Source organism: Dromaius novaehollandiae, chromosome 2, assembly GCF_036370855.1.
Source record: "Dromaius novaehollandiae isolate bDroNov1 chromosome 2, bDroNov1.hap1, whole genome shotgun sequence".
In the NCBI taxonomy this organism is placed as follows: Eukaryota; Metazoa; Chordata; class Aves; order Casuariiformes; family Dromaiidae; genus Dromaius; species Dromaius novaehollandiae.
The window spans coordinates 134,652,915-134,661,850 of record NC_088099.1 but is presented as its reverse complement, the minus strand read 5'-3'; the positions used below and the strand labels follow the sequence as shown (position 1 = coordinate 134,661,850).

At 41.1% G+C, this 8,936-nt stretch overlaps 1 long non-coding RNA gene across 1 annotated transcript; it reads left to right on the top strand.

Moving 5' to 3' along the window:
* The first annotated feature begins 19 nt into the window (after window positions 1-19).
* Window positions 20-8,693, top strand: LOC112984484 (uncharacterized). Its single transcript, XR_003259509.2, has 2 exons — window positions 20-949; window positions 2,702-8,693. It is a non-coding gene; the product is annotated as an uncharacterized LOC112984484 (long non-coding RNA).
* Window positions 8,694-8,936: the final 243 nt, after the last annotated feature.

Here is an 8,936-nt window from a genome sequence, read left to right as displayed (position 1 = left end):
GGCGGGGCGCTGCGGCTCGCACTGAGCATGCCCGGGCTTGGGGCCAGCGGGCGGCCGTTGGGACAGCGGCCCTGCAGCGAGGCGGGGGGCGCCGAGACCGCGGCGGGGCCGTGGCAGCCTCCAACGACCCCTCGGGCCCCCCTCGCGGTGGTCTCCCCGCGGTTTGGGAAGAGGCTGTGGAGGTCTCCCGTGGCAGACCTCCCGTTTCTTGCAGTGGATGTGCCTAACAATATACCTTTTCTGTTTTTTTTATTTTTTTTAAGTGGTAGATGTGTGAGAACACGCACCACCAAGTCGCTGGAAATGTCAGCAAAAGCAGCATAGCTTTTTGCAGTGACAGGGGGAGCGGAGAGTAAGAAATGTGGTCAGTGCAACTGCTTCTGTTTTCAAGAGCTGGAAGATCTGCAGAGTTTGAAGCAGGAATCAGAAGTTGTTCAGAAAGATAGCTTGTAAGGCTAGAAAGGAGAAAGGGTTTATATATATATATATATAATCTCAGTAGAATATTGTTCAAAAATTTGATCCAATTCTGGCCATTTGAAACTTAATTTTTGAAGATTTGCTGTTAATGACTGTGAACGTCAGCGCTGAGCTTCTCTTCTCTGGTTTTCCGTGCAGTATGGGGAACCGTGAGGGTCTTGGCCCCGTGTGCCTACCCTGCAGGGTCACAGCTTCAGCCAGGGGCACTTTAGGCCTACAGCAGCATTTCTCGAGCTTCTGAACAATGAGCCCCTCCCATTCAGTAAAATGAAGTTAATCCAACCATTTTCCCAGACGGATTATGGACTACAGGCCCACTGTCCTAATTTATATCTGTTCTTTGCACCTCAGGTAATTTCGGGAAGCGTGAAACTATCTGCTTATGCCCAGAACAGACATCTGTGATGGAAACCAGGAATATTCACTGATTTCATCTGTTCTCTTTTCTAATTACCTCTAGTAATTATGAGTAAGTTAAATCAGAAACAGAAGAGCTAAATTAGTGTGACATTGTTTGAATTAATTAGGTATTCTTTTATTGCAGCAATATTCTAGTTTGTTGATATGTAGGTTGTAGAAACAAACTCCGCTGATGACTCTGAGTAAAAGTAATTATTTGAGATCATGTAGTATAACTATTTGCTCAGGATCTTGTATTTTATTTCTTTTTAAATAATGTTAAACTTAGACAATCAAGAATGTGAAAACTAGGAAAGACCAAAATTAAGATTGCCCTTGCAAATTAAAATTGACTTATTATCTCCCTCTTTGAATCTTATTTAAATCTTCAATTACGTGTTTGCATACTGTGTCCTGCAGGATCACACCCTCTCTTAAGTGTATGTGTATGTGCAAGGACTACAAATGAAACAAAGGATTGTAGGAAGAGAAAGGATTGGATCTGAAATGGGATACAAAAGAGTTGGATTGTACTCTTAGCTATACTAGGATTTAATTTTATATGCTATTAGGCAAGGCAGTACAGACAACTATAATGTCCACATTTTCCAGCTTTTTATTCTTTTTAAGATGCATTTTTTTTCTTCTGTTTGGTTGCTTCTCTGGCAGGAGATGGGCTTGAAAGGATATGCTGCTTATTTTCTTAAGCATCAGCTTCATGATTCAACATTTCTTATACTAATAATTAATGGTAATAAACTATGCAGCAACACAGGGTTGGTGTTAGAAAAGAATAAACTTGTGCCTGTAATGAGCAGTGAGTGTGAAGTTAACAAAACAGGCATGCTTCTAATTAGTTCCCTTTTAAATATTTCTGGGCAAAGTAATCAAAGCTGTTCAGCACGATGCTGTCAGTAACAGTTTCTGTGTGTTCAGTGAACAGGAATTTTAAATTACTAGTGGAAGAATCCCAGGATAAGGAGGAGAACCTTCTGCTATTTTAAATTGCAGCTTTCTGAACTGGTTTCTTTGTTAATAGAAAGTAAAATGCTGTGCATTTTAACCTATTGAAGTTTGCGGAGACTTTCTAGAGGCATTGAAAAATGATGGATTTATTACTTGCTACTAAAATTTCTATGCTTGCCTTTCAAGGACGGTAAATACAGACAGTAGTGTAAACTGTGAGGATGACGATGCACAGAGAGCTCTTTATTTCAGTGTTAGTTTAGGTACTATTTCTGCCAGGTTTCAGAATACAAATGTTGACATTTTTCAGAATGCAAATAGTGGATAAAATCACATAACAAGTAGACAATATGCTGGCATCCTTTTTCTCCATAACAAACTTATTCTACAATTACAGACGTTATTTTCAAAGAGTTTTGGTGTGACACCTCCTGTACTATTTACCCAAGATCCCTAGATTGGATTCCTCATGTTTTTCCAGGGTGCTGTTAACTTCCACTGGGCTCCAGAACAGCATGGAGATCTTTGCACTATGCTCCTAGCAGGCAGGATTAAGGGAGTTTGGGTAGGGTTTTGTTACTAGGTTTAATTTGTAACCTGGGTTTCCAGAGACTATGATTCAGGTAGAAGCTCAAAATAAACTTGAAAAAATTAGTTTGATTCATTTCTAGCAACAGGACACTTACCATTTACATGGGGGGGAAGAGAGGTAAAATTCTAAAGGAAATGTTCCTTTTGAAAATAATTCTTTTTGACTCTTTCACTTCAACTCTGGGGCAAATAATTTGACAAACTTGAAAAAAAATTGCTTGAATCAAACCACCTTTTTCAACAAACATATTTGTGTTTTTTGCAGAAATACTACATCCATCTCTAATACTAAAGTATTCCTTAACTAAGCAATAAAAGTGTTCCAGCCTGGATGGAAGCTGAGGATACAAATCCAAAGATGTATACATTCATATGGGAACTGTGTCAGTTGCCATGTTAGGAGTCAACTTCTTTTGAAGGCGGCCCTGACCTTGATGACTGAAACAACGTGCTGAAAGTAATGTGCTCCTTTAGCCTCCCACATAAACAGTCATTGTAGAAGGCCTTGACAGAATTTCTTACATGGAATGCAATGTGCTGGGAGTGAAGTATGCTGCTTTCTGTTTAATTCATCCAACAGAGGCTGTACATGACATAGAGGTAAGGCAGATATTACAGTCTGGCTCCCGTTCTCAACTTCTGAGAGGCCAAGAAAGAGCAAATGGCTGTCAGACACGACAAAAATACCAAGGGACACCTGCTATGCAAGTGCTGGCACCAGCTGCAGCTACTTCACTTGCCTGTGAGAACTGGGAAGGTAGTCTGTGAGGGAAACCTGTAGTTACTATTTCATGTAAAATCTTTTGTAGTTTTGTGTAACTTTCACTTGCATAGAGTTTTTGATTGGTACAGTGTGTGTGTGGGAAACTAGTGACACAGGTAATTTTTATGTGATCCCTGGCCTTGTGGGCTACTGCTCAAACCTACTGCATAAAGTAGGGCACCCTGCCCACAGAGGAGCAGGCTGCTGCTGAATCTTTGCGGGTTCTGGGCATCAGGGGCCCTGGAGTAGGTTGTCAGTTGGACACACTTGCTACTGGGGATGGGAGGGACCCGTGATGGATAGATAGGTGTGAAGGGATGCGATGAAAGCAGGACATGCCTTTGCAGACACACCCAATATTGCATGATAAGGCACCAGTGTTGGGGTCTGTTTAGGACAATGAATGCCTCTTTGCACACCCAAGACCAGACTGTGTGTGCATGTCCTGAAGCTGCTGAAGCTCACAGTATATTGGGAAACTGGGCTGCCTAGGCAGAAGAAGTTACCCACAGAGGCTCAGCAGAAAAGTCTACTACCCTAGGAAGCATCCCAAGGATGTTATAACAGTAACAGTGCAGTGCAGTTTCATAGTTCATAATATGTTAGGGTGAGGTCAGATGTGCAGCTGTAGAGACTGAGGGAGATGGGTTGGGTGAAACCTTGCTCAATTTTTTTCAATATGATCTTTTGTGGAATAGACAGACTATTCCTTTATCTCTGTCTGTGGCCACTGGAGCTCAGTTTTTCACAGCTGGCAACAAAATAGCAGCCAGTAAGACCTATGTCAAAGTATGTGTAGTGCAGGTTAAATGGCACAGGTATTAAAAGTGTGGAACCAGCTGCTGGGATGGGTCTGGAGCGTGGTGAAGACAACAGGCCTGGGCACTGCTGGAGGTGAGGCAGAGACAGAGCATCCCAGTTAATGTTAGATTGCTCTGTTAATTAAATGCCCAAGACCTGGCTATATTCCCAGAACACAAGGGAAAACAGCTATACTGGACAAGGTCCCATGGAGTAAATGTCTTAGCTGGACCAATGACAGTCTTGATCCTGGATATGTCTTGAGGCTATATAGGAACTGGAGTTCCTGGATACCAGTAGCTCAGCTGTTCTCAAAGGTTTCCTCTCTGTAGCAGTGTGCTCTTTGTCTGTGGATTCTTCCCTTTCCTTAGTGGAGAAGAAATTGATTCAAATATGGGAAAGGACCATAATCTGCACTGAACGTAAGAATTACATCTCCGTTCCTCTCCAGGATGTGATCCAGCTTCGGGAGGTTGCTGGAGGGCACGCTACCAAAACTGGAGCTGTCATTGACATTCATAGTCAGAGACTGCCTCCTGCATTGCTCCAGGTTCCCTTAGCAGTGGTCCTGAAACATTCAGTGAGCAGAGGTGTAGCAAAGCGCCTCACTGTGCGATTGCCAGGAGAGATTGCTTTGCCATCCTGCCTGCTGGCTCCCATTTGAGTCTCACTGCACTGAGCTACATCCAGTGGAATGCTGCTTATGGCAAGTCTGGCTCTGCTCTAGGTGCTGGGGTTGGGTTCTGCTGTGATGGCAATGCTGGAGTATGAAATGTGGTACCTGTGGTTCAGGAAAGGGCCTGAGGGAAAGCAGAAGAACCCAGTCCCAGGGAGGGCATCCAAGGCAAAAGGCTGATGCAGAGTGGCATGCAAAGTGTGACAGAGAGCAAGCTGGCTGTGGTAAGGCTCCAGGAAGAAACAACATAGTCCAAGCCTGCATTTACAGGAGAGCAGCACCGTCCAGGTGCCAGGATCTCAAGACTCAAGGAGTGGGAAAGGAATGAGGAGGGTCCCGAAAGAACCTGTGGGTGGTCTGGGGAATTCTGAAATAGGCAGCTACTACTTGATCTGATACAAAGTTAGTTTGTCAAAATGTTTGAAACATTTTTTAAGGGACAGAATGCTGTTAATTAGATCAGTAGTTTGCCTTTCCTGGCTGCAATGATTTTGGTGTGCTGCTTCAAGACCCTATGTCATCTTTAGGGTATATAGGGTATATAGTCAAACCTAGTTTAGGATAATGGGAAAGGGTAGAATTTTACTGTCTTATTGAGTCACAAATTTGTTGATAGGTCACTTGGGTACAGAAGATAACAGCTAGTCTGCTAAAAAGACACTTATATCTCCAAGGAAATAAAAAAGTCTTTAAGAAGTCAAGTGTAGAAATACCTTCTGAATAAGTCAGAAATAAAGAAGCTTAAAAGAGGAAAGATTGAATCTGCATGGGAACCCCTGGAGGATTAGAAGAAAGGGCTTATGTGTAAAAGCTTGCGTGAGACATAAGGAAGAGGCTCTGCAGATGCAGTCTAAGCTATTATGGTATGCAGAAAACTGCAACCACAGGAAATAGGAGGGAGACTTTATATTTGATCTTGGTGTAAAAAGCTTAAGTGCTTGTAACTTTGTCAGTTTTGGATGCTGTATAAAGAAATCCTTTTGTTTGGATTGTAAACAGTTTGAGAGTTAAATGTGATTTCACTGGTAACTTAACTCCAAGGCTGTGGAGAAGCTAAACCACAGTGTACTGGCATGCCCAGCATTCCAGCACAGACTAAATGCATTGAAGCTGTACAGAACAGTTCAAGAGAGCACGTTGCAAAAATCAAAAAAAAACCCAAAAGATATTTTCTGGTGACAGTAAGGAAGCTGCTGTGGCATGATAAAACTTTGGGAAACACACTGAACCACAGGAATGTTAAGGGAGCTTGTGGCAGAGACCAAGCACAAGCTACACTTTGATCAAATAAGTTAGTTAGTATGGAATAAAATTTAAGGGTCCAGGATAAAAAAGTTAAGTGACCTGAAAGTCATTTCTGGTCTTAAATGCAAAATTTTCAAGTCTGTTAAGTGAGTATAAATGCTATCAATTTAGAACAGCATTTACGTATGAATTGGAAGTATCCATTAATATGAAATACCCATTCAATTTGCAAAGGAGTAAATGACTATATGAAGTGCAGGGCAATGAAATATTACATTTCACAGCTTTATAAAGAGACTCTTTTAGAACTCTATTATATTTTTGTGTCACCTGAGAGGTTTAAGTGTTGATAGATTCTCATGGATTCTTCCAAGAAAGGGTTGTGGTGCTAAAATCCCCTTAGCTAGGCAGAACTTCATTTTATTATTGAGTTGGTTTACAGAGGCACCCCCTCACAGCCATCAAGTTTATTCACAGATTTCCTAATCCACCCAAAACAAGATAGCATGTTCTCTGCTTCCAGCATTTCAGGACGTTTCAGAAGTGACACTGAACATTATCAGTTGCTCAGTACTTCAGTGACAATAACAGCTGAAGGGGTTTCTGCCCTCACTTCCTGCCCATGACTGCTCATTTCTCACCCCACACTTCTCTTCTTCCCCCAGTTGTACCAGCATAGGTGTTCATGGAGCTCCCCTGTGGGCTAGGACAGTGAACTGATCCAGATTTAAAGCAATTTTATGTCACTGTGTGACACTGCTTACCCAAGCTCTTTAATTTGATGCAAGTCCAAAGCTGCCTGCTCTCCAGCCTCATGTGCTGTCCCCAGTTGCTTGTTCCCACTACCTCCATGCTGACTTGTGTATGTGAAGCCATGTCAGGAGCTGTGCAAGGGAACCCATTCATCTGAAAAATAACCTGGCAAAAATACCAGAAAACATTGGGCATGGCATGGAGATTGAGTGTTATACTGGTCTTTTGGGTGGCAAAATGGGTTTTTGCCTGATTAAAGTTGCTGAGAAATAGGATGTCATGCCATGGTCTGGGACTGAGGGTCAGGAACACTTTAAACCCCTAAGGCTCCAACTGTTGTCTCCGAAGTTCTGTGTTGTGAAACTACCGCCAGAGCTTCCTATCCTGGCTTCAAAACAGCTAAGAAATAGGGTACTAATACCCTTAATAAGAGCACGTGTGCTCTGCTTTGAACATCTGAGGATGGTCACCTCAAAGGGGTGTACGAAAGCTAGGTCTTCCAACAGTTTTTCCATTTGAAGAAGACAGTCTTGAAATCTAGGCTAGTTCAGAACTCCTGGATTCTGCCTTCAAATTTAACATCTGGTTTGAGGATACATCTGGTTTCACGCTTTATGTTTGATCAGAAACATCCAGGTGGTGAGTGCCTCCTCATGGTGGAGACTTCTCTGCAAGGAAGGGAATAGGATTCTGTGCCAAAACTCCCACTAAACTTTGTCCAGGAACTTTTTATGCAGTAAAAATGTATCAGAATTTAAAGAAAGCTGCTCTGAAACTTCAGGAGCTTGAACAAGCTCCATTATTCTCTTAAGCAGCTCTGCAGTTTGTGTCAAAAAGCAATCCTTTGAGGTCCCATGCATATTTTTTCTGTTTTAAATTTGTTTAACAATACCAACATCATTGAAGTTTGTTCTGATATTTTGAGATGATGGCTTTATTTGTATAATGAATTTTAAAATAAGATGACCATCTTTACCTTTGGTTGTGGATAACACTTACCTTTGATTGTTGAGAAGTTTAAGATTTTACTGACGTTGTTTCAAAATTATTCTCTAATCTACAACGTTAATTGGTCAACACAGTCCATTTCTGAGGTTTAGAGGAAGCTGAAATTGAGGCCTTTTTGGGCTCTTTTTATGGAACCCAGGTGTTACTGATAGTTACTTGATTTCCCTGGTCTCAGTCACCGTACATCATCCAATCCGTGGTATTAATAGTCTAGCAGTGAACACTAGAGAATAATATTAGCTAGAAAATATTAACTAGAAGACATTTAGTTTTATATATTTTCTTAGTCAAAGGCTGGGGACAAGTGTCCACCCTGTATACATTATTTAAACTTTAAATCATTTTTGAAGTAATTGACAATACAGAGTTTCTACTAGTTCCAAATTTAATGACATTGCATGAGAATGTAAACAAGGATAACAGTATGATATCTACTACTTGAAGGGGTTTTTTTTAATTCTGTAAACTGTTCTTTACTGAGTAGTAAACTTTATAGTCTTGGCTTTAATGAGAAGGTCATTAAGTGTAAGAATATTAAATTAGCCAATGCAGAATTGCTTCCTTTGGCTGCTGTAGGCCTGCCTGTGCTCACCCTGAATTTTTGTGTGCCTCGGACAATAGATAACCAGCTGGCACTGAGATTCCATGGAAACTACGTGCTATATTTCCTTTGGCTCCTTCGAAAATCTCATGCCTTCTGTCTTTATTCTTCTGCTGCTGTTGCTATGCTGCCAACTAGAAAGTAGGATCAGGGCAATTGGGAACAAAATTTTATATGAGAAGATCTTGTTCTTAGGAATTGATTGCCCATTGGAAAAAGGGATGAATCAATATTATTTAATCTCCATTCCTGTGCTCTGTGGGAAATTAATGAAACAAGTATTTGTGAGATTATCTGGAGGGAAGTGGTATTTCTAGAGGTAATAGTTTGCCAACTATAAGAACAAATTACATTCTTTTCACTTACATGTAAGCAACAATGACTTAATCATAACTATAATGTTAAATGGATCCAATGATGTTTAGTTTGTGTACAACAGGTGCTATTAATTTGATCATATTTTCTATGAGTAAGTCAACCACTCTACCATTATACAGAAGTATTATTCTAAATATTGACAATTCTACTTCTCTGATGATCTGGCATCATCCTCAAATTAGGTGTATCAGGTTAGCACAAACATCAACTGTGCATTTGAGTTCACACTCTCCAGGTCTTCATACTGCCTCCCTGTTAGTTAGATGGGGTTGAGT